This window comes from Macaca fascicularis, chromosome 15 (genome assembly GCF_037993035.2).
Source record: "Macaca fascicularis isolate 582-1 chromosome 15, T2T-MFA8v1.1".
Classification (NCBI taxonomy): domain Eukaryota; kingdom Metazoa; phylum Chordata; class Mammalia; order Primates; family Cercopithecidae; genus Macaca; species Macaca fascicularis.
This window is the reverse complement of record NC_088389.1, coordinates 83,969,610-83,996,386: the sequence shown is the minus strand read 5'-3', so window position 1 is coordinate 83,996,386 and position 26,777 is coordinate 83,969,610. Positions and strand designations below refer to the sequence as shown.

Sequence of the window (26,777 nt, the reverse complement as noted above, 5' to 3'; positions counted from 1 at the left end):
GGAGGAGAGGAATTTACCCAACTCACAGGTATCTGAGGGTACAAATCCATGGCCGGTCTCAGCTTTAAAAAAGTCTTATTTGAGATTCCTTATGGAACAGAGTTCCATGAAAGCCAATTTAAAAAGCCTATGTGAAAAATAATTATTCTTGCTGCACTTCATACAAATAATCAGGCCAAGTATAATAAAGCAAATCGGTCTTACCATGATTTATCTTTAGTGAAAATGGAGAAACTATTTTTCAAAAACTATGGTACACCTGATTCGATTCTAGTCTCATCAGTTGTTTTTTGAGTATTTTTCTGCAATTTAGACTGACTCCTTATTCCTGTGGACAAACCAGTGATTTCTGCCTGCTGCTCAGAAGAAACAAGAGGGATGGGTAATGTAAATATCTGGATCAATATTCTAATTCTGGGCACATTTTAGAATCAGCTAACAACCCCATATCAGCTTGGTTCCAACAGTTGCCCAGCTCATGAAAAAATCTTCTAATTTAGTTTACTTGAGATAATTTTACTTATTTTGCCTTACTGTTGTGGAATATATTGCTGTTGTACTCTTTGTGTAGGAATGCAGAATAAGCCTACTCAACATTTTCTTAAACATTTATTAACCTTCTAGATATCACCTTTTGTTGGAACTCCAGAGTTATGAGTGGCCCTTGACATACTGATGCTTTCTGATTGAGCTCCTCTCTATCCCAAATACAAGAGATCCTCATAGTTAGGCAGGAATATCATCACCCCTATTCAGCCTGAAGAAGTTACAAAATACAGATCTTCGTCCCTCTACAACTCTTAAGATTAAGGGTTCTCTTATAAAAGGGAGGGGGAAATGTCAGAGGCATTTGAACCAGAGCAACTTCATCTTGAACAGGAGCTGGGTAAAATTAGCCTGAAACCTACTGGGTTGCATTCCCAGACGGTTAGGCATTCTTAGTCATAGGATGAGAGAGGAGGTCAGCACAAGATACAGGTCATAAAGACCTTGCTGATGAAACAGTTTGCTGTAAAGAAGCTGGCCAAAACTCACCAACACCAAGATGGCGATAAGTGTGACCTCTGATCGTCCTCACTGCTACCCTCCCACTCCTACCAGCACCATGACTGTTTACAAATGCCATGGCAATGTCAGGAAGTTACCCTATATGGTCTAAAAAGGGGAAGCATGGGCCGGGCCCTGTGGCTCACACCTATAATCCCAACACTTTGGGAGGCCCAGGTGGGCAGATCACGAGGTCAGGAGTTCGAGACCAGCCTGACCAACATGGTGAAACCCCATCTCTACTAAAAATACAAATATTAGCAGGGAGCGGTGGTGTGCACCTGTAATCCCAGCCACTCAGGAGGCTGAGGCAGGAAAATTGCTTGAACTGGGGAGGCAGAGGTTGCAGTTAGCTGAGATCACGCCACTGCACTCCAGCCTGGGCGACAGAGCGAGACTCCATCTCAAAAAAAAAAAAAAAAAAAAAAAAAAGTGGTATGAATAATCCACCCCTTGTTTAGCATATAACTAAGAAATAACCATAAAAATGGGCAACCAGCAGCTCTCAGTGTTACTCTGTCTATGGAGTAGCGATTCTTTTATTCCTTTACTTTCTTAATAAACTGGCTTTGGCTTAAAACAACAACAACAACAAAAATAAAATGGTATTTGCTGTGATAGCATAGGAGCAAAATGCTCTAATGATTTTATCAAACTCACCAGTATACTCTTAAAGAAACTTCCACTATTCAGGGTGAAACACTTCATTGTGAAAAGGGTGCTCAGACATTCAGAAAACTATTCAGCATTGCTCCTCAAGCTGTGATGTAACCTTGATCATCTCACTTGCATTCCTTGCTCATGATAAAACTCAAACTCACAGATGTCTGTAGTAGAAAAGGGATCGACCACCATGAATATTTTTGTAAAGAGGTCTGACGTAAAGATCTGCTTTTGATGATCTAAGAAATTTTATGGTAAATGACAAAAAGTGCAATGTTATTGGAGCCTAAGTTACAGTATATGAAAAATCATACAATTCTAGAGTTAGGAGGAGCTTATCCAAATTTTACATATAATAACAATAATAAGCATGTATTATGCACTTACTTTGTACATGGCACTGCTGTAACTCATTTAACCTTCACTACAATGTATGAACTCAATTCTATTATTATTCCTATATTACAGCTAAGGAAATAGATAAATAATTTGTCTAAGGTAAATTCTCTTAACTAGAATACGTGGTATTCCAATCTCAGCAGACAGCTTGGAGAGCCCAGGTGCCTGAAACCATGTTCCTTGCTCTACCATAGGGTGATCAAGATGAGGAAACGGGGGCCCAAAGAGGCTAAGTGATTTGTCAAGGGTTAGACAATTGGTTGTTGCTTTACCCATTAATGCAAAGTGAGGAATGTAAAGCATAGTATCATATACTGAGATGTAGTAAAGAAAAAAAAAAAAAAGGCACAACACTTAAAACCAACAAAGAGGCTTAATCTAACTCTAATGAGAATTTTTTTATTTTTTTTTAAGAGACGGAGTCTTGCTCTTTTGCCCAGGCTGGAGTACAGTTGCTTGATCATGTCTCACTGCCACCTCAAACTCCTGGGCACAAGCAATCCTCCCACCTTAGCCTCCTGAGTAGCTAGGACTACAGGCACTCGCCACCATGCCTGACTAATTAAAAAAAAATGGTTTTTGTAGAAACAAGGTCTCAGTATGTTGCCGAGGCTGGTCTTGAACTTCTGGCCTTAAGTGATCTTCCTGCTTTAGCCTCCCAAAGTGCTGGGATTATAGGCATGAGCCATGAAGCATGGCCAAGGAGTCTAATAAGAGTCTTAGTGCTCTTCCCTGTTGAGGATCTTAGCACAATTTTGAGGTCTTCAGCTATGACTTACGCACACTTCATTTGTTACAATTTTTCTTTTTTACAAATAACTTTCTAAATAATTTTATGATTCAGTAGCACTAAAAAAGGAGGATAAGAGAGTTTAATTCTTTGATGCAGGTTTGGAGAGGAAAAGAAAGATAATCAGAGGCCAGCCTATTAATCAGCTCTACCAGACCTGTGCACCTATCTTGGTTCCATAATTTCTTTGAGCAAGGTTCCTATTCTTCCCTGGGCTCTGTTTCCTCATCTACAAAATGAAGACAATAATTGACACCTTTCAGGATTGTTACACTAGTTAAATGTGATACTATCTGTCAATGTAAAGCAAAGTTGCCAGCACACACATAGAGCAAGGCTCAGCCAAAGTTAGTTTCCTTCCTGCCCCTTTCTATTCCAGACCTATTGAAGAAAACTTTTTCTAAAATTTATTTTAAAAGCTACCACTGTGATAGTGGATATATATCATTAAACATTTGTCAGAACCCAAAGAATGCAGCTGGGTGTGGTGGCTCACACCTGTAATTCCAGCATTTTGGGAGGCTGAGGTGGGCAGATCATTTAAGGTCAAGAGTTAGAGACCAGCCTGGCCAACATGGCGAAATCTTGTCACTACTAAAAATACAAAAATAAGCCAGGTATGGTGGTGGGCACCTGTAATCCCAACTACTCAGGAGGCTGAGGCAGGAGAATCACTTGAACCCGAGAAGCAGAGGTTGCAGTGGGCCAAGATCACACCACTGCATTCCAGCCTGGGTGACAGAGTGAGACTCCGTCTCAAAACAAAACAAAAACAAAACATAGAATGTGCAACACAAAAAGTGAACCCTATTGTAAAATATAGGCTTTAGATAATAATAGTTGCTCATCCATTGTAACGAATGCACCACATTAATGCAAGACATTAATAATAGTGGAAAGTAGGGGTTGGGAAGTGAGAAGGTATACAGGAACTCTGAACTTTCTGCTCAGTTTTTCTATAAACCTAAAACATCTCAAAAATTAAAGTCTACTAATTTATAAAAAGTTATGAGTTGAGCCATCTTTTGACATGCCTCATGGTTCAGGCTGAATTGACTCTCCTGTGACACCCACACACAGCTAGAGAATTTTCTCTAGAGTAGTGGAGGGCCATCAGTAACAAAAAAGGAACAAGGCAAATCACAGAGAGTTTTTCTTCATCACACTTTCCGGCTTTTGGGGACTGTCTCTTCTGGGGATCTCCTGACCCCCAGTTACTCAAGGACCCACCCTGGTGTCTCACAGGCCATGTCCTCACAGTGAGACACCACGTGTGGCTGCACACCCATGCCAGTGTGCCAGTGTCCATTCTGCCACACATGCTAGAGTCTCTGATGCAGTGTTGCTCATTGAGCTTAATGGCATTAAGAAAAGTGAAACTTGACCTGCTCACTCTGGCAGAATTTGGGAGTGGGCTGTGGAGAATGCCGGTGGGAGGGTGTTCTCAGGCAGTGGGATTAAAAGTGCTTCAAATACTGGTTCAAAAACAAAACCTCCATAAACATCACAGGCTGCAAATAAAGTATCTGAATGTCTGATTAGATGTCTCATTTGCTGAAAAAATACATGCAGGAGGATACAGCAATGTAGAAAATTACATGGTGTAAGAATTGCAAACACCAGTAAGTCAGAGAAATATTTCAAAAGTGAAACCAGTATGGAACACACAAGCAGTCTTGCCTAAAACACCTTCTTAGAGTCTCCAAGACACATATAGGCTATATTCAAAATATTGGTTTGCAAGAATTTTGTCTAGAGGTAGAAACACATTTACTGTAGGTGCAATGTTCAGATAGGCTGACAAATACAGTTCAAACTGTGATGTCCCTGAGCACGGCAGAAGCTCATCATGGTGGAAGATATTTCTGTGGGAAAACATACTAACTGATCTGTCCTTCACGGTGTTGGCCAAAGGTGATGAGACTCCTTTACTTGTTTTTGCTCAGTTCAGCACACCAAATTCCAGGGCACCATTTACGCTGTTTACACAGACCACAAAGTGAACGGTGTTCCTGGAGTTGTGCAATGTGGGGGCTGATTCCCATGGCCTGCGGAAAAGTACTGGCTGCAAATAAACTTCATGCTCATGGCTTCAGACCTACCCCTCTGTCCTAGAAAGAAGCAAACCATTCTTATGAGGGATTACCGGGTCTGCGCTATTAATGAGAATGGGAAACACACCAAGATGAAGGAGTTGTCTCTACTGCCACTCCTACACTAGCAGGCCCCCTCTTTAGCTTCATATTACTATCACCTAGTCACCACTCCCAGAGTTTCTGATTTCATTTGTCTGAGTGGGGCCCAGGCATCTGAATTTAAAAGTACTCCAGGTGATTCTAATGAGCAACCAGGATAGAGAACCACTGCTGCAAATATTAACTGTATTAATAACTGTATTTTATTTTATTCTCCTCTAAGTATGAGAAGAGGTAAAAGGAGCTTTGGTGTCCGAAGACTGAAGTTAGGATCTTTGGCGTGTCTAAAACAACCATCAGACTCAGTAAGTCTCTTAGTCAGGATGGAGCGCATCAGTGGGACTAGGGCTGGGGATGCCACCTCCAAGAACAGCACTAGGAAGAGCCCAAAAGCAAGACCCAGTGTGGAGGTGGTTGGTTGGGGGAGAGCTGGGAAGAGGAGAGGAAGATAGGATGGTCCTAGATAGAGAGTCTGACACAAGGCAAAGAAAGGCAGGAAGCTCCAAAGGAGGCATCACGAGCGAACGTTTCATTGGCAGCATAGCTGGGATGGCCATCCCTGGAAAGCCAGTCCCATGTGTGAGATGTAAGTATACAAGTCAGTGGCACAGAGACATTTCCTGATCTGTGGCTTTGTAAGTTGCTTTGGTGCCAGTTCCCTTAGAGTGCATGGAAACCACAGGCAATGGGATTCTTTGGTAGGAGGACTCTGGGGTCCTTGTATATCCCTTCCCTGACTTTAGTTTTTTTCCTATGTTGAGAAAAATCTTTGCTAAATTAGCAAAATTGTCAGAAAGGAAGCAAAGCCTAAAATGAAAGAAATTAACATAAAGTTTAACTACTAAAATTTTGTGCTACCACTAATTTCTGTTGCATTTTAACTCTGTTCCTTGCTGTGAATCTTTAAAGACAAAGATAAGTCTATATATTATAACAATAAATTTTATTATTCATAAGGCTAATATTTTTCATGCTTCTTTATAGAATGATGTTTTAAGACAAGGTAGAAGTGGATATTTATGTTTAGGCAGTATGTAATAGATCTCTCTAAAATCATAAAATACTAAATCATTATTGAGCAGATTAGAAAGAGATTTGAGGCTATCTGCTTAATCATCTGCTGTAAACAAGAAAAATTTAAACCTTCTGATCTGTAAATTAAAAGTCTCTCACATCATTCTATAAGCGTAATTCCCCTCTGTGTTCCTAATGTGTCAATTACTTCTGTTAATTTTTCAGTGAAACAATGGCCCTCATCCCATACTCCATATAACACTCTTTGACATGTTCATGGGCCTCAATCTTGTTCATTTCAGCCCACATTACTGTCTCCAGCTTTCTTCATGGGATAAACAATCTGGCTTTTTCCACTCAATAACAAAAAAATAAAAATCAATTTTTTGAAGAGAAAAAGGAATTGACTCCTTTTTAAAAACTAAAATGGATTTTTTATATAAAGAGACAGTATGACAATAATGCATAACACAGGTCACCTTTAGTTCACATGTATCATTGTAGGAAGACCGATTTAATCATCTGAACTAAAGATAAACACTTTAAGTCAACTCACTTTCTGAACACTTTAAGTGTCTGCAGAAGAAGCTCAATCTACAATATAATTAAATTTGTTTAAAATTTCTCAGCCTTGAATTCATCATCTTACAGTGGGGATTCATAATATTGACTTCATGGGATTGTGAAGATAGTTTTTATGTATTTTTTTAAGAGATGGGGTTTCACTCTGCAGCCCAGGCTGGAATGTAGTGGCTTGATCACAGATCACTGCAGCCTTGACCACTGGGTCTCAAGTGATCCTCCCACCTCAGTCTCCTGAATAGCTGGGACTACAGGCACCTGTCGCCATGCCTGGTTTTTTTTTTTTTTTTAGAGATCAGATCTCACTATGTTTCTCAGGCTGGTCTCAAACTCCTGGGCTCAAACTATCTGCCTGCCTTGGCCTCTCGAACTGCTGGGATTACAGGCATGAGCCACCACACTTGGCTGTTGTTAATTAACATGGAATTTCAACTTCCTTCACTCCTGGACAAGTCTTAGCTCTTAAAGTCTTAATGTCGGATCTCTCTGGCCACAGAGCTAACAGTTCAGACTAGGTGCCTCTGAGCATTGCTGTGAATGTTCAAGCCTGCTGTGAAACACTATATGATCTCTGACCGTATCTCCATTAGCTCACATGGTTGATATCATTTGCCATTCTTCACATGGAAAAAAACTAAAGTGGGGGAAGGGACACGCAAGGACCCCAGAGTTTTCCTATCAGTGAATCCCATATCCTAGGATTTCTGTGCGCTATCGAGGGACTGGCACAAAAGGAACTTACAAAGCCACAGATCAGGAAATGTCTCTACTGGGGGTAAATGAAGACCAATAGTTTCCAGTAAAGCAATTCAGCAACAATCCATGAGTGATGGATTGTGAGGCCACATAGTATCTTGAGTGCTAAATGTACACCTGGTGCACTGCCACCTCCTGGCTTGAACAGTCAAATCAGCACCACAGAGGCTTTACGGACAAATGAGAAAGACAAAACTGGTTCCATCTGGGGTTTTTGAAAGATTTTGTAAAAGTGCAAAGCTAGTCCTTTAGTCCTGTCTGAGGAATTTTGTCATCCCATCCTGCTGCCAAACTCTAAGTCCAGAGTATATTACAAACTGATTTTTAAATGTGGGTTTATGTGGCTACATATTTTATTTCATTTCCTTTTACCGTAGTAATGTCTTAAGAATTTGGAAGATCAGCTTACTGACACCAGGAGGAAGTCTTAACAGAGTTACATGGTAAACAGGATTATGAATAGGATACAAAATGCAGTGTTAAACTCTTTGGGTACTATTTAATGTAATCAAATGGCCATTTAACTCCTATTCTTCTCTCACTGATAAATCACCCTCGAGTGACCTTTTAACCCCCAATCAGCACCTCCAGCAGCAGCTTTTTTTATTGTTTCAAAATTTCTAAGGACTTGAGACATAGACTATTTTTCAAAATTTAAGTAAAGTTATTTTTATAAAATGCTGTGTGGTCTCATTTAGATCTAATGTGTGAAAGTAGGTAGCAGAGGCCACAGTCATTGACGAGACCAAAGTTACTGAGCCATGACACGTAGTCAGCAGGAGCCTGATATTCTTAAGATGAAGAAAATATTAAAAGGAAAGAAAAGTATGAAGAATGACTGATGAGGAAAGCAAAAGGCAATTGCATCTGTAATTTGAAACGGATGGTTGATGACTTGACTGCTGGGAACAGTGGGTCTTTATATCACAGTACATTAAATGACAATGGATTCACGTTAAAAGGGGCTATTTTATATTGCTTGGAAAGCCTTTGCTTCCATCCTTATTAAGATCCTTCCCATTTATTAACCCCTCAAGAAATGCCTCATCCAGGATTCCCTCATCATTTCATCTGGAAAGATTTCCTTCCTCCAATTGCAGAAGAATCATATTTTATTTATTTATTTAGTTATGTATTTGAGATGGAGTCTGGCTCTGTGGCCCAGGCTGGAGTGCAGCGCTGCGATCTCGGCTCACTGCAAGCTCTGCCTCCCGGGTTCACGCCATTCTCTTGGCTCAGCCTCCCGAGTAGCTAAGACTACAGGCACCCACCACCATGCCCGGCCAATTACTTGTATTTTTAGTAGAGACAGGGTTTTACCATGTTAGCCAGGATGGTCTTGATCTCCTGAACTCGTGATCTGCCCACCTTGGCCTCCCAAAGTGCTGGGATTACAGGCATGAGCCACTGCGCCCGGCCCCGAATCATATTTTATTTAAACCCATCACAGGGCAGTTATCACATCCTACCCGGTAGCGTACCTATTTGCCTATGTGTTTTGAAGACAGAAGGACAACACTGTCTGCTGCATGTAATATGAGTTCAACTTTTGTATAAATAAATGAAATCAGCAATTATTGTGCCTTAAGCATTCTCATAAAAAACAAGAACACCAACACACACTGATATCTTTGAGTTCTTTCTATTAAAACTTAGACATTTCTGTGATTCTGGGTTATAGAGACTAGTAACCAGTTTCCTCCTTAAAAGAAAACAAAAGAGAGAGGTTAGGGACATCATTTTCTCATTAGAAAAATTTAGAGTTGTGCCTTATAGCTCGTTTTTGGTTCTCTCTGGTTAAACATTTTTCTAAATCTTTAAACAAAGATATTGAAGACAAACTTTATCCCATTCACAGAAAGCACAAATCCAAGAGGGTTAACTGTTATCACTGAGGACACAATCAAGACCCACAGCTTTGATAATCAGAGCCTGGAATGATGCACTGAGCCAGTAAGTTAGCTTCCAATAAGCAAAATTGTGTAACTCTACATTTCCCAAAACCAAGTGCATAGTATGGAAAAGAGGAGATCTGCTTTGGCAGCACTTTATTTTTTACAATAGTCTGTCTTCAGATGTTTGAAGGGGAGTGACTTGATGGTTCCAGGGTATGGAACCAGGAAGAATGTGTGAAAGCCTCAACTTAACTTTCAGAAAGGACTTTCCCTCAGTGTTGTCCAATAATGGCAAAAGCCGAGGTATAGACACAGAACAGGGTTCTTTGTTTCAGAGGAGTGTGGATTAGGTACTTTCTGGGATCACTTTTAACTGTGCCCGATTGTCCCCTGCACACCTCTCCAACCTCTTCTTGCATGACTCTCCTCCTTGCCATTGATATGCTAGTAAAACTGGACTTCTTCCCATCCTTAAACTCACCATATTGCCAACCCCAGCTTCCAAGCCTTTGCAGGTTTTGTCCATACTATTCCACCTGCAATGAATGCCCTTCCCCACTGCCATCAACCACCCCATTTACCTGGCTAAATTCTATCCATCCTTCAGGCCTCAACCTCCCAAACCAGTTTTATCTGTTCACATAGAATCCTGAAATACACTTTGCCATATGTTGCATATCTATAAGCATTTTGTCATTATTTGCAGCCATTAAAAAAAAAAAAAAAAAAAAAAAAAAAGGTCTGCTGTTTCTCCTGGTCTACAAACTCCTTGAAGATAATAACTATGACTGTTCTGTTCACCCAAGTTTCTCTAGTGGTGATCATTGAATCCTTCACAGAGAAGCTCAATAAATATCAGTTGAGTGACTGACTAAATGCAAATACCAAACCTATTTTTTAAAATGGTGAGAGAGAGAGAGACAGAGTACATGCTCCTCCACATGTCTGAATGAATATGTCCTTCCTTTGGTGATGGTTCACAGGCTCACTATAGCGCAAGCCCAGAGTTTCAAATTCTCAAATAAACATTACCCCTGAGGGGCCCCTTGCTACAATGGAGCAAAATCTTGAGAAAAACAAAATGATGCATCTCCTTATGCATTTATCTAAAACATCTACATAAGGAGGGTCAGTAAAAAATGAAGACAGAATGATTTTCACATTGCCCTTGATTTCTCCATACCAAACAATTTCATAGTCTGTGAGCTCACGGATCTCTTTCAGGCTTTCGGTCTATAAAAATCAAGTGAGGGTCAGGGGCGGTGGCTCACGCCTGTAACCCTAGCACTTTGGGAGGCCAAGGGGGGCACATCACCTGAGGTCAGGGGTTCAAGAGCAGCCTGGCCAACATGGCAAAACCCTGTCTCTACTAAAAATACAAAAAAATTAGCCAGGCATGGTGGTGGCAGGCACCTATAGTCCCAGCCACTAGAGAGGCTGAGGCAGGAGAATGGCTTGAACCAGAGAGGAAGAGGTTGCAGTGAGCTGAGATCATGTCACTGCACTGCCGCATGGGCGTAGAGCAAGACTCTGTCTCAAAAAGAAAAAAAAGGATCAAGTGAGAACTAGGCTGCTGATCAGAGTCAAAGGCCAGGGGAGTGGTGGGTTGAGATCTGTTCTGCCCAGACATTGGGATCTGGAGTGTAACTTTATTTCCTGTTTCTCTTTTCTTTTCACCTATAAATTAAGTCGCTTGCCATGTTTGTTTTATTTTCAGCCATTACACCTGTATTAGCCGTCTCCCAAAGAAGAAATATTTATTAAACACTTGAACATCATGCTCCATAAACAAACATCCAGCGAGGTAAATACCAATGCCCTCATTTTACCCCTGAGGAAACCGGCTGAGTAACTTGGCCAACATTACAGACCCAAAGAACACTGTAGCCTAGGATTAGAACCCAGGTGAAATTCTTTCAAAGGCCATTATTTTTTCCTACTGCACCTCTCCGATTTAACATTTGGGCTCTTGCATCAATATCACCTTCTGGTTTTAAAACAATAACAATGCTTATTGAGTAAAATGGAACCATCCTACCATGTGATAATAAAGAGGGACTTTCAGGTAAAACAGAATTAAAGTATTGCTGTTGTGTTGTTGCTCTGTTGTCTTTCTAAGGTGTAAGATCACTTTTGTTAAAAAAAAAAAATCTGTACTATGAAAGAGATTTGATAAGAAACGCCTAACAAATTTTGAATATTTGGATGAATATTCAGCTGTGGTATCTATCCTTTCTGCAATTTTCCTAACTTCACTGTGGTTTGAGTTTGTCATTTACCAAATAAATCATTTTTGTGCTAACAAGAATTGTAGGCCTTAGAATGAAGGTACCATGGCAGTGGGTGTGAGCTAATGAGACAAAGTTGTGGCTTACTTATTTTAAGAGAAGAGTGCACGGAGCATCTGTAAGTACTAAGCAGCTGATAATGTTTGAGAGAAAGCAGGGAAGAGTTCCAGGGAAGCAGAACACCCAATAAAGGACTTGAGGCTCAGTCGTTCCTGGAGCGTTTATCTGTCCTCTGTTGCTAGGGAGCCAGATAAGAAAGTTTCAAGGATAAACTTGAGAGTGAAAAGTGACATGCAATCTTAGCAGCCTTTGGATGATGCACAAAAAGAGCATTTTGGGCATCACTTTTTAATACACATTTTCCCCACATATCATCACTTCCATAAATAGGCAGGTTTAAGGGAGAAAACAAAAACTATTTTTGACTTCTGTAAAAACTTACCCATGAGAGGCAACGAACATTTGTTTAGAAATATTCTTACTTAGCAAGATCCCTGTCCTCCAGTCAATAGTTTTCCACTCAAACATATTATCTTCAGACAGCTAGAGGCGATGTTGTCAGAAAAGCACATAAATCATAGCTATAATTTCTTATCTTGATGGCCAAGTTTTAGAGCCCTTTGAAATGGCACCCCAGTCACTGCAGTGAGAGAAGCTGCATTACAGACAAAATATAGTACAGACAGTATTTCATTAGGGAGTGGGTTTTCTTTTGTTTTTTGTTTCGCTCAGCCCCTCAAAGATGTCTGTTGAAGGCTCTCACCTGGTAGCACAAAAGCTGTTGAATCACTTGAATGAAAGGGTCAGGTTGCAAGCTGTGCATGTGTGGAAGCTGTCAAGCCCTCTTCAGACCACCCAGCTCTCCAAAGGAGTAGCGACATCAGATTCAGACAAGATAAGAGGCTGCCCTCGTATGTAACCTGGCCCAGGGAAACAGCCTTTCCAGGGAGTTACAGGATCCCATTGTAAGGAACGGCTACATGCCCTGAAAAGGTCACATTTGTCTAACTCAATATGCCTGCGGTCATGGTTCTTCGTGAGAGAAAGAAATATATCTGAAAATTTTTGAAGAAAAGCAATTAGCCAAATTAGGCCTATTCTCAAAGTAAATGCTGAAAAGCTCTCATATCCCGTATCTGTGTCTAGAAGACTGAGTCGTATCTATGAATGTCAGAATATCAGAGCTAGGAAGACACTGAAACTCATTTAATTCAATTCATTTTACTGATGAGGAAGTGAAGCTTTGAGGGATTAGATGGCTCTTCCAAGGCTGGTTAGTAACAGCTAAGATTTGAAACACTATGAAGACAAGCACCCTGTGCATGCCATTCCCAGTGGGCATTTTGAAATCCTTAGAAATTAGCACTGAGCCTGGCATGTAGCAGGTGCAGCTAAATAGTTGGAATGAGGAAAGAGAAGAAAGGAAGGGGGTCTGATGGCCATGTCCAGTTTTCTTTTTAATATCAATATTAAATGCTAGAAAATGCAAGGATGGGGATGGAAGCTGAGCTCTGACTTTCGTATATTTTAGCACCATGGAAGAATCACTTTCTGTTTCTTCTCATCCCTGTGGGATGCTCCAATCCAAAAATCATTTTCTAGGAACGAGGCTCCTGAACCATTCCATGAAATCCAGCTCAGTTTCCCCCAACTCAGCCTAGCCCAACTCCAGCAGCCCAGCAGCCCCAGGAGGCTGGGAAAGAATTAAGAACAGTCCTGGGTTTAAAGTTTCCAAAACAAACATTGCTTAGCCATGCGGGGGCAGATCAGGTCATACAGCCCAATATGTGAAAGCAGGGAACATGCTAGTCCGGTCCCTTCGCCCAACTCCTTTTTTTCCTCGTGGGAATGAAAAGGCAGAGATGAGAAGGGGAGCAAGAAAAAAAAAAAAAGATGAGGTTGGTGGAAAACTGATTTAAAAGCCCTGGTTTGTCAGCCAAGCATGCAAAACCATGTTGTACATTAAGTTAGGCTCAACAATAGCTCAAACTCAGGTTTCTTATTTAGATATAAGGTTTAATATTAACCAAGTACATGACAAAAATTTCATGTCAAGGACAATGTAGAGCAGTGTTTACCCAAGTGTGACCCACCTGCTTCAGAATCACCTGGGAAGATTCCTGGCACCACTCCAGGTTTAAAATCCTTTGGGCCTGGGGACTGAGAACCTGCCTTTCACCACGCAAATGGGGGTTCTTACACATAGTAGGTTTTCAGAATGCCTGATGGAGAGAAATAGCAAAGTTTCCTAGAGCTGCGCTGAAGGCACCTTTATCTTTTTTTTTTTTTTTTGAGACGGAGTCTCGCTCTGCCGCCCAGGCTGGAGTGCAGTGGCCGGATCTCAGCTCACTGCTAGCTCCGCCTCCCGGGTTCACGTCATTCTCCTGCCTCAGCCTCCCGAGTAGCTGGGACTACAAGCGCCCGCCACCTCACCCGGCTAGTTTTTTGTATTTTTTAGTAGAGACGGGGTTTCACCGTGTTAGCCAGGATGGTCTCGATCTCCTGACCTCGTGATCCACCCGTCTCGGCCTCCCAAAGTGCTGGGATTACAGGCTTGAGCCACCGCGCCCGGCCTGAAGGCACCTTTATCAAGTGTAAGCAGGGGGCTGAGGCACAGCTCTTCAAGCTTTACCTAGAGTCAGGAACAGCGGGTGTCAGTTTTCCAGAGCAGAAACCTGAAGAGCATTTGAATCACTAGCTCTGGTCTGTGAAGCAGCCCCACAGAGGTTAATCTCTCCAGCAAGATTCCCAGGCTATAAACACCAACTGGCTCCCGGAAATGCTCTTTTTAAGCTTTGTAATGCACACCAAGCAACAAGACTGGGTACAATAGTAATAACAAAAAAAAAATCAAAAATTAAAATTAAATACCTTAAAAACAATGAACTATTTCCGTAAGCCAGAAATTGTTTCCTGGATTTCAAAATAAAATGAAAAGAAACTCTTTACGAAAGCACCAAAGTCTCTGGACCAAATCTCAGTACTGAGAGAGCCTAAAAATCAGTCCAAAACTTCAGAACAATGCCATTTCTTTGCCTCCCCAGCACTATCTCTCTTCCCCAAAATGAAATAGAAATCATGTTTTTGAAAATATGTCTCCAAATATAACTAAACTAAAGCAAAGGTATCCGAAATTATCTCATCCAAATTTCTCTGTTTGTACTGTGAGGATATTATCTGTTTCGTTCATTTTTGTGTCTTTTCCCTTTGACATTTCATTTAGCTGAGAAGAAACATTCTAATTTCAGAGGAAAAAATTACACAGTTAAAAAATGCTTATTTCATTGGCAAGTGCCAGAGCGGATGGACTGAGAAGAGAGTTAGAAATTTGTGTCACGTAATAAAAAGAATCCCGTTTTTGGCATTTGGTTTGCTAACACTGCAAGTTGCCACCTTCTGAGTTAACAGGAGAATTAAACTTTTGCAAGCCTACTCTTGCAGACGCCTTGCATTGTTACTTGGCATTAATGATATCACATAAACAATCTCTGGGGCATTCTACTAACAGAACATTCACAGTCACGATGAAAAAAAAACACATAAAACAGATACTTACAGGTAGTAGTTTTCCTTTCCAAGCCAAAAAAGCTAGAAACCCTTGAAACTGGCGGGCAGGATAAGAGTCACTGACCCAGCAATCTGGTTTAAAGGGCTTTGAGAGGAAGGGGGAGGAAAAAGAACCCCGGGAAGGAAGAGAGCTAAAATTCCAGTCTTTCAAGTCAGCTGTGTTTGAGATTTCTTTTTACTAAAAATCCATTAACCCACCTCACTAAAAATACAGAACTGAAGTTCACATACATACTCTGCTCTCTTTGCTGGTCTTCTCCAAGGTAGCTGCTGCAGCTTTGCAAACTTCCCGAGTGCCAAGCCTCAGGACTCCCCCTGAGAAGGGCATGATAAAGATGCCTTCAACTGTTTACAAGGAGCCCGACCTCCCTGGCGGACAGCCACCGCTCGCCCGCCCGTGCCTTCTGCTGGTTGGGTCCGCAGGGACAAAACTGAGCTTTTGTTAATGAGGTCGGTTGCCTCTTCCCAGCCTCTTCCCAGCTTCCTTTCTCACTACTAGTTTTGTACTAACTGCTCTGCCACTCGCCGAGCCGCAGCAGCCTCTCCCTCCTGCAGCACACAGGCGCACACACACTCAGACACAGGCACACACACATTCACAAATGGGCATGCACACAGTCACATACAGACACAACCACTCACAGAGGTACACACACAGGCACACATACACACACGGTAGACACACAGTCACCACACACAGACACATACACAGGCAAATGCATTCACATGCATGCACACACAGTGACCCACCCCACACATGTGCACGCATTCTCACGCATGCTCCACACACACACACGGGGGCACACGCATGCAGGCCGCATGTGTCCACACCCACCCATTTACATACTCACACAGACTCTTCCAAATTCCCATCTTGCAAGGTTTTTATTGAAATTTAGATGAGAAGCCCAGCATTCAGAAGGGACAGGACCCCTTTAACTTTTGTCATGGCATTTAAGAGAAAAGATGGGATGGAACTAGATCCTAAGGTGCAGTTTTTAAATACCACCTTACTTCTTCCGTTTGTAAGGCTTTTTGTGTGTCTGACTCTTTTTGAAAATTCATAAAGATCCCATTAATCTGATCCATTTGCATATAGTTCATGATCCAAATAATTCAGATATATCACAGGCCAAGAACTGTCCTCTCAACAGAGATTCACATAGTTAACTTGTCAGTATTCAGTGGTCTGTGAAAGTCTTGATCCTTAACAACTGTTTAATAAAATGCTTCCCTGTATTTTATTCCCACCAGGAAAAAAAAAAAGATAATGGCCTACCATCTGGCCTAACTTTTAAATTAACCATAAAGAGAGAATTTGAAGTATTAACTCACTTTGGGGGAACTGTTTATATTAAGACATGTCTGGCTATCCTAAACCTTTGCCAAAAATATAGAACACTGTGAATCCAATTCAACCTAGATAGTGGTTTCCCCTAACAAGGTCACAACACCATATGCCTTTCTTTGGAAGCCATAAGGAAAAGAGACAGGAAAAAGGAAAAGAGAGAGTAAAATGATAAAGAAAATTACATGAGGGAGGAAGAAAGAAAAGAGAAAAATGTAAAGAAGAAAGAATGCAAAAGAAGGGAGAAAAAAATTATTTATTTTAAAAACATGCTTTGTGGTTACTTTAGCAATGAATGGTGCTTATACACTTACTCAAAGTCATCAGAGATTTCAAATCTTCAAGAATCTCTTGATTCATTTCGTTTGCTCTGAGAATAAGTAGGGGAAAGTTAAGAATCACTAAACTCTTTATAAGTAAACAGATATTTACTAAACACAGTTATTATTAAATAAATATAGTGACAATGTGTGAGTCATATATTAATCTTGAAAAGGCAAGAAATAAAGCCTTAATAATGACAGTTAAGAAACACAGCAAAACAGACAATTTTATTTTCAAACTGATTTTTAAAATTGCTCATGTTGTGAATATCTCACCTGCAAAGAAATGAAGATGGTTTTAGAAGCTGTTAGTTGAGACTCGGAATCCATTTGACAAAGGAATTGTATACTATGTATAAGTGGTTGCATCGACATGCTTCTTCTAACATCTGGGCTAAATAAGGTTTATGGATTAGTCTAGAAAGAGAGATAAATGTTTTTATATCACTTCTATGGGAAAAACAACTTCAGCATGCTAAGCAAAAAATAACAAGCTTAGATTGCAACATATCTCAAAAAGTCTACAGGAAACATAAACTTTGCAAAGTTAATTATATACATGAAGCTTGGCCTAACTGTGCTGAACATATTCTAAAATAGGCGGTTAGAGTTAGATTAGCAAAAATGTCCTGAAATCTGAAGTACCTGTTTATACAAATGTCATTCTTTCTATCTGCCACAAATGAATAAGGGCCTGGAAATAATACAATTATCAACTTCAATCAATAAAATACTCTTTGAAAAGGTTGAAATGCCAAGCTAGGGCATTTAAAAAGAACTAGTCAAAGAAACAACAAAGAATTCTTCCCCTAAAAGCATGTGCTGCTGAACTTAGTGCTGGCACAAAATCCATTTTTAAAGAAATCATTTTACTTCTAGCCTTAGTTGGAGTGATAATGAAAAATATCAAATGTGTGTTGGAGATTGGCATACCATTTTGGATTGTAAACATGAATGATTTTTGTTGAATTGCTACAGAATGTAGCATTATCTGAAAAGTACAGCCAATACCTTCACCAAAAATTTATATAAAAAAATAGGAATGTGCCTATTAAATTTTGATCATGGCAGCAAGACAAGAGGTGTTATCTATTACACTGTAAAGATAGTTTTCCACTGAGTCTCTAAAACTGGATGGCCATGGGAAGCAATACTATGGCAAGAGAAGAGGATGAGTCCAGGAATAGAAAGGTGTTATACATACCACACTTGAAATAGATAAACATGAAAACAAATAAAGAAAAGCAATACAAACACCTCTGTGTACCAGAAAAGAGCAATTACACAGCCCAATGAGAGGGTTTGTAGGACCTCAGACTTGGGAGCTGACATTGTGATTAGAGGATATCAGGAGATAAAACCACCCCGAGCAGGACAGAAGAGCATCGTGCTCTGCTTGACATGAGAGGGCTACAGGTCAATTTGACTTTTAACATAAATCCTAAATAACTTATTTACAAATCAAATTCAGCTCTGCTTTTTAAAAGACAATATGACCAATAGTGAAGAATTTTTTTTTCAGGATTGCAAGGATGGTTCAAAATCAGAACATCTAGCAGTTTAATATATTAAAGAAGGAAAAAAGACATGACCATCTTAATAAGTGCAGAAAAGAGACATTCAGTAAAATTCAATACTCACTCATTAAAAAACTGAAAACTGAAAAATATTAGCCAACTAGGACTAGAAGGGAAGTTTCTAAATCCAATTAAAGACATCTGACTACAATCTCCACAATTCAACATCAGACAGGAGATCCTAACCAACACAATAAGTCAAGATAAAAATTGAGGCATAAAAATTTAAAAAGAAAAATTAAACCTTTCATTATTTGCAAAGATAAGTGTCTCTGTACAAATATACAAAAGAATTTACTGTTTGAACTATTCAAAGAGTTCAGCAAGTTTTTTGGACATAAGGTCAATATACAAAAATCAATGGCATTCATATATACCAGTAACAACTAATTACTGAAAATACTTTTTAAAAGACAGTTTTTATAATAGCAACAAAACTTTAATGAGCCTGATAATTCATTTAAATTAATTAAATGTAGGTAAAATTTCATGAAGAAAATAAAAAATTAATAAAGGGCATTAAAAAATCTAAATAAATGGGAAGATATATCTAACTGGATGAGAAGACTTAATAATGCAAAAATGTCATTTCTCCCCAAATTAAAATTTCAATGCAGTGTCAGTTGGAATGCCAATCAGGCATTTTATATATATATGTGTGTGTGTGTGTGTGTACACATATACACATTATGTACATATGTTATATATGTATATTATATAGTATTAAATATATAGATTATATGTATTTATATATTTCATATATATATATAAAATGACAAGCTGATACTAAAATTTATCTAAAAGAGTAAAAAACAAGAATGGCCATGACAAATTGAAGAAGATACATTTAAGGATGAACTTCCCTGTTAAATATTAATATTTTATAATATAAAGTTTTAATAATTAAGAAACTGGAATTTTCACAGTGATAGAAGAAAGGCAAAGAAACAGTCTAGAAAAGCTGGAAGCAGGTCACTCACATATAGCAACCTGGTGTATGACGAAGGTCAGAATAGAAGTCAGTGAAAAAATAATAGACAATCAATAACATGTTGACAGGACAATTAGTTATCCACATAGAAAACATAGCATTAGATCTTTACTTCATATCATATACCAAAAAACATTAGATCTTTACCTCATACTGTACATCAAAACAAATTGCAGTTGATTTGACTATCTTAATTTAATAACAAAGCCTTTAACTTTTGGAACAAAAAAATCAGGGAATATATTAATATCAAGGGAAATTTTCTTAAGTATGATACAGTAAGTAAAGGCTTTAAAGAAAAACTTACAATTTAAATTTCCCATAGAGCAAAAAATTAAAGTTTTAAAAAAAAACAGAAATTGGTAGAAGGTACTCACAATGAAAATAAATTACAAAAGCTTTATGTTTAAAATTTAAAGAAACCTTCAGAAACCTATACAAATCATTAAGAAAAAAATCTTAATATTCTCCTTTTATTAAAGGAAAAGACACACAAATGGCTAATAAATACATGAAAGCATCCAAAATTACACAAATAATCAGGCCAATGCAAATAGAGACTAAAAATGAGATTCTTTTAGATAAATAAAAAGTTTTAAATCTTACAATAAATTAAATCTGGTAAATTAAATAAATTAAATCTGGTAAAAGATGAGGGGGAAAAAAACTCTTACTTGCTACTGGAAGTTTTAAATAGTTACGAACACTTAGAAAGCAGTTTGACCATTTCCAGTAAAAGTAAATATTAATAAAACCTTAAATTAGGCATTTTAACTTTTAGAGTTATACTTAGATTCTCATATGTGTACAAAACATCTTATACCTGACATTCTTTGCCATTGTAATTGAAAAATATTGAAATAACCATAATCTAAGCCAAAAAGATGTTGAGTAAAGAAAGCAAATTGCAGCCAGGTGCAGGGGCTCACACCTGAAATCCCAGCACTTTGGGAGGCTGAGGCAGGTGGATCACTTGAGGTCATGAGTTTGAAACCAGACTGGCTAACATGGTGAAACCCCATCTCTACTAAAACTACAAACAAAAAAAAAATTAATTGTGCATGGTGGTGGGCACCTGTAATCCCAGTTACTTGGGAGGCTGAAGCAGGAGAATCACTTGAACCTGGGATGTAGAGGTTGCAGTGAGCCAAGATCGCACCACTGCACTCCAGCCTGGGTGACAGAGCAAGACTCTGACTCAAAAAAAAAAAGAAAGAAAGAAAAAAGAAAATTGCAAAAAAAAGGAAATTGCAAAAATATAGGGACATGCTTTAATAAGGATTATGCTGAATCTGTAGATCACTTTGAGTAGTATGGACATTTTAACTATATTAAGTCTTCCAATCTATGAACATGGGCTGTGTTTCCAATTATTTGTTCCTTCTTTAATATTTTTATCAATGATTTGTAGTTTTTAGTGTACAGTGTACAAGACTTTCATCTTGATTATATTTATCACTAAGTAAAGAGGACTTCAGAAATTTCATGAAAAATGAACTTTCTGTGTGTGTTTTAAAAAACTTTACACGGATTTCAAAAATTCTTTGCACCAAAATAAACTTGTACTAACTTGTTATAATATGTCTGAACATCTAGCTTGAGGTACTAACAAGTATAAGACCTCAGTATGAAAAGAACTGCTATCAGAGCAACATGAATTCTGCTAAAATTGAAATAAGAGCAAAGATCAAATTTATGAAGGAAGAATGGTGAAATCATTGGTGCTTTACGAAAAGTTTGTGGGGAAAATGCCCCCACAGAAATCAGCAGTTTGCAATGGATAACTCATTTTAAGAAGGGATGAGACAATGTTGAAGATGAAGCTCACAGGGGCAGACCATCCATACCAAAGTGTGAGAAAAAATTCATTTGGTTCATACCTTAATTGAAGAGAATCAGTGATTAATAGCACAAACAATGGTCAACACCATAGACACCTCAGTCGGTTCAGTTTGTACAGTTCTGACCAAAAAATTAAAGCTGAGCAAACTTCCCATTTGAGTGGTGCCAAAACAATTGTGCCATGATCAGCTGTAGACAAGAACAGAGTTTTCAATGGAAATTTTAAACAAGTAGGATCAAGATCCTGAAGGATTTCTTTAAATAAATACAACAGAAGATAAAACACTGCTTTACCAGTATGTCCCTGAAGACAAAGAACAATCAAAGCAATGGCTACCAAAAAGTGAAAGTTGTCTAGTCAAAGCAAAAGCAGACCAGTCAAAAGCAAAGATCATGGCAAACTTATTTTGGATGTTCAAGGAATTTTGCTTGTTGACTTTCTGGAGGACCAAAGAACGATAAAATCTGCTTACTATGAGAGTGTTTTAAGAAAGTTAGCCAAAGCTTTAGCAGAAAAACACCCAGGAAAGCTTTGCCAGAGGACAATGCTCCTGCTCATTCGTTTCATTAAACAATGGCCATTTTGCAAGGGTTTTGATGGGAAATCATTAGACATCCACCTTACAGTCCAAATTTGGCTGCTTCTGACTTCTTTTTTCCCCTAACCTTAAAAAACCTTTAAAAAGAGCCCATTTTTCTTCAGCTAATAACGTTAAAAAGACTGCATTGACATGGCTAAACTCTCAGTATTTCCAGTTATTTAGGGACAGACTAATTAGCATTATCTGTATTATCGGTATTATCATTCACAAAAGTGTCTTGAACTTCATGGAGTTTATGTTGAGAAAGTTTATATCTTTTATCTTTTAATTTAATTTTTCCACAATTTTTAAAAGTCCCCTCATATGGCATCTATTGTGTTTATGTAAATTCTTTTTATACCTAGAAAAAAATCATAAAATTATGAAACCACAAGAGATTCCAAATGACCAAAACAATCTTAAAAAAAAAAGAAGAAAACTGGAGGCACCACACTTCCTGATTTCAAAATATACTACAAAGCTGTATTAATCAAAACCGTGTGATACTGACATAAAAACAGACATAGAGACCAATGGAATACAATAAAGAGCCCAGAAATAAACCCAGGTATGTACAGTCAACTGATCTTTGACAAGGGTTACACAAATACGCAATGGGAAAAAGACAGTTCTTCAACCGATGGTGTTGGCAAAACTGAATATTCACATGCAGAAGAATGAAATTGGTCCCTTAGCTTACACAATATACAAAAATCACCTCAAAACAGATTAAAAACTAAGTGTTAGACATGAAACTATAAAACTTATAGAAGAAAACATAGGGGAAAAGCTTTATGACATTAGGCTTAGCAATGATTTATTGGATATAACACCATGAATATAAGTAACATTAGAAAAAGAATCACTGAGGAGGAAAATTCCAAAACGAAAAAATCCCACAAGTAACAAAATTAAAATTAGACAAGCAGAATTACATCAGACTAAATATCTTCTGCACAGTAAACAAAACACTCAACAGATTAAAAGGTAATCCATAGAATGGGGGAAAATATTTGCAAATCAAATTTCTGATAAGAGATTAATATCCAAAATATACAAGGAACTCCTACAACTCAATTAAAAATGGGCAAAAAAATTCAATGGACATTTTTAAATGGGCAAAAACATTCAACAGACATTTCTTCAAAGAAGACATAATAATGGCCAAAAGGTATATAAAAAAATGCTCAAGGTAACTAATCTTCAGGGAAATGCAAATCAAAACCACAATGAGATATTATTTCACACTATTAAGATGGATATTATTTTTTTAGTCAGGGTTCTCTAGAGGGACAGAACTAATAGGATAGATGTATATAAAAAGGGGAGGGGTTACTAAGGAGCATTACTTATATGATCACAAGGTCCCACAATAGGTCCTCTGCAAGCTGAGGAACAAGGAAGCCAGTCAGAGTCCCAAAGCTGAAGAACTTGGAGTCTGATGTACAAGCGCAGAAAGCATCCAGCATGGGACAAAGACATAGGCTGAGAGACTAAGTCAGTCTGATCTTTCCATGTTCTTCTACCTGCTTTTATTCTGGTCATTCTGACAGTTAATTAGATAGTGCCCACCCACATTAAGGGTGTGTCTGCCTTTCCCAGCCCACAGAGTCAAATGTTAATCTCCTTTGGCAACACCCTCACAGACACAGTCAGGATCAATACTTTGCATCCTTCAATCCAATCAAGTTGACACTCAGTATTAACCATCGCAATTATAAAAAGTAAAAGCAAAACATAAATGTTGATGAAGATGTGGAGAAATTGGAACCCTTGTACACTCTTGCCGAGAAGGTAAAACGATGTAGCCACTATTAAAAAAAAATGTGGCTGTTCCTCAAAAAATTAAAAATAGAACTATCATATGATTCAGGCATCCCGCTTTTGAATGTATATTCAAAAGAATGGAAATCAGGATCTTGAAGAGCTATCTATCTGCACTCCAGTGTTCACTGCAGCACTATTCAGAGCAGCCAAGATATGGAAACAACCTAAGTGTCTATTAACAGATAAATGGGTAAAGAAAATATGGTGTATATACACAATGGGATATTATTTGGCCTTTGAAAAGAAGAAAATCTTGCCATATGAGACAAGATGAATGAATCTGGGGGAAATTATGCTAAGTGAAATAAGCCAGCCATGGAAGGACAAATATTGCATTATTCCACTTACGTGTGGTATATAAAATAGTTAAACTCATAGAAACTGACAGTAGAATGCTAGCTGCCAGGGACTTGGAGGCAAGAGGAACAAGGCACTGTTCAATGGGTACAAGGCTTCAGTTATGCAAGATTAATAAGTTCTAGAGTTGCTGTACAACATTGTGCCTATAGGTAACAAGGGTGCATAGTATTTAGAAATGTGTTAAGATAGATCTCATGTCAAGTATTCTTACAGCAAAACAAAATGAAACAAAGCAAAAAACAAAGAGGCACAAGGACATTTTTGGAAGTAGTCGATTTATCTATTACCTTGATTATCTATTACATGCATATGTTCAAACTCATCAAATTGTATATGTTAAATGTGTGCAATTTTTGTATATGAATTATGCCTCAATAAAACTATTTTTAAAATGGATGGACAGAATTATATGTAATTTTTAAAAACAAAAAACAACACATTTATTCTTTATTTATACATCTGTGGTAAAAATAAAAGCGTAAATGAAAAAGATACATACCAATTTCAATTCACCAATTACCTCAGGGGTCCCAGGCTGCTAGCAGGCTATTTTATTTCAGACAAGAGGCAGGCTTTAAAGGAATCGTCTGCATGAAGGCTTTGGAAGAAGATGCTCCTGGAGAGACACTGAAGGGACAGGCTTCCAAACACACACATGCACACACCATGCAAGCATGTAGCTATTAACAACAAAGGAATCCTTCTCCCAGCACTATGTTTTATTTCTGGAGCTAATGGTCCAGCTGGATCTGAAAGGATGAGGGATTCAGGTCCTCTAACTTTACAAGTGCTTATACTCAAATCATGTGCTTCAGTGAATCTATTTGAACAAACATTTCCCATCCTCCATATTCAAGGCTATTGTGTGTAGACATGGAAACTTCAGGCTAAAAATTCTACTAATATATTATCATATCCACATTTGTCCACTAAATTCAGACAAGAAATCAGAATAAATTGACAGCATCCATTCTACTCTGCCTTCACAACTGAAAATCAAACAGGCAATGCATTTTTTTCATTAATAATTAACTTGAACACAGCTTCAAATGCTAGCATTAACTAGACATAAGAATTTTGCACATGCATTAAAAACATGAAAAAATCATCAGGAATCCTTTTTATCTTCAGGTTTTACAGAAAAGGGGAAGATGCACCAAAGGCAACATAAAGAATTTAATTTTCAGATGTTTTCCATTTTAACAATCTGTGTGGGGCTTGACAGTGATGTGGTAATTTCAAAGCTTAGCACCAGGAGCAATTTTATTTTTCCAAGCATAACTCAAGGAGTTGGGAGTCTTTGCTTACTGACCTTCTCAATTTTTAAAAATGTGACTCTAGAAAAATGTCCTAACTCCAGCTTTCTCAAAAGACATTTTGCATGATGAAAAATAAAAATAAAATCAGTTGTCGCATAAAAACATCATGGCAGCTTAGCCTCAGTCAGAACACAATGAAATTAACAAAATAAAACCACAGGCAAAGATGCTTTCCACATATTAGGAGTAAATTTCACAAGTCTATTAACAAAATCACAGACTTGTTTAGAAAGCTGAAGCTGAAGCCACACACTGATTGTGCCTCACAGAAATATGCTGATCCCTTCAACGAGGGTTATTGAACCTTAATATAAGCCAGGTGCTGAGCAGGACCTAGTGCCTGCTCTCAAAAACTTTACAGTCTAGTTGGAGAAGTAAGATAAGAATACATAGAAATATTGTATACTGAGATATGATTAAGGACAGCAAATAATTATTGAATATATACACTCTTATGTACATTTTTATTTACATGCATTATTAACTCATTTAACCCTGACAACAACCCTACTACCTTGAGTGAATCTAGGGACTTAAATGATAGCATCAGTTCTTTCTCCCTCTATCAGCAAGCTCTGTCTCCACTTTACTGTGCATATTAACCTTATTTGCTCCTACTGCAATACAGGCTTTTTCATGGGAAAGAAGAAAAGCAGCAACATAGGTCTGCATACCCATGGCTTGTGAACTAAAAAGAAGAGAGTGATCATCCATGTTAGTTTTAGCAAACAAAAAAACCAAAAAAAAAAAAAAAACAGAACTGGGGAAGGCATGGGGGCTTTGGATGTGGACACCTCAGAATCACATGGAGTGGGGAAAGATTTTCCAAACGATAGCAGGGAAGAGGGATAGGAAAGCTGGTCAGGACAGTCAGGCACCATGACATATGTCTAGTTCAATCTTTGAGGCAAGAGGGAGCCATTAAAGGGTTTTGAGTAGGGGAGGGACATAGCCCTAGTCACTCAGACAGTGAGTGAACCTTACCCCCAGCCCAGAATCTACACCTCACCAGGGCTTTGCTATTCTCATCTAACACATGATCTGCATTAATCTTCCAAACAAACCTTTGAAGAAAGTACTCTTTCCCCCACTTTAAAGAAGAAATTAAATGGTATCTTGAGAGACTTGTAAATGTCAAGTGTCTAATGTATGATAACCATTACGAGGAGTTCTCTAAAAGATTTGTGGGTGAACAGGTTGAATACTAATATCCATTACATTTCTAGCCTTATGTTAAATACTGATCAGGATGGAGAAAGCGATATACATTATGTGGCCCTCATTCCCAAAGAACCTGCAGTGTTGTTGAGGAGATAAGATTTATACACTAACACCTGCCATACAAAAAAGAGAATAATACCAGGTAATAAAAACAAATTATACCAAGAGATTTGTTGGTCAAGTAGGGTCTCT

At 38.4% G+C, this 26,777-nt stretch overlaps 1 protein-coding gene across 32 annotated transcripts in view; it reads right to left on the bottom strand.

Moving 5' to 3' along the window:
• Positions 1–15,704, bottom strand: part of FREM1 (FRAS1 related extracellular matrix 1) — a 168,640-nt gene extending 152,936 nt beyond the window's left edge. For 24 of the 32 annotated variants that reach the window (XR_012424683.1, XR_012424680.1, XR_012424684.1 and 21 more), the window contains exon 1: positions 15,432–15,704. The gene's annotated coding sequence lies outside the window, so the exon portion shown is untranslated. Of the gene's footprint in view, positions 1–13,722; positions 13,852–15,185 lie in introns of all 32 variants that reach the window. The other 8 variants (XM_045373263.3, XM_015437145.4, XM_065530496.2 and 5 more) reach the window with 3 other exon arrangements.
• Positions 15,705–26,777: the final 11,073 nt, after the last annotated feature.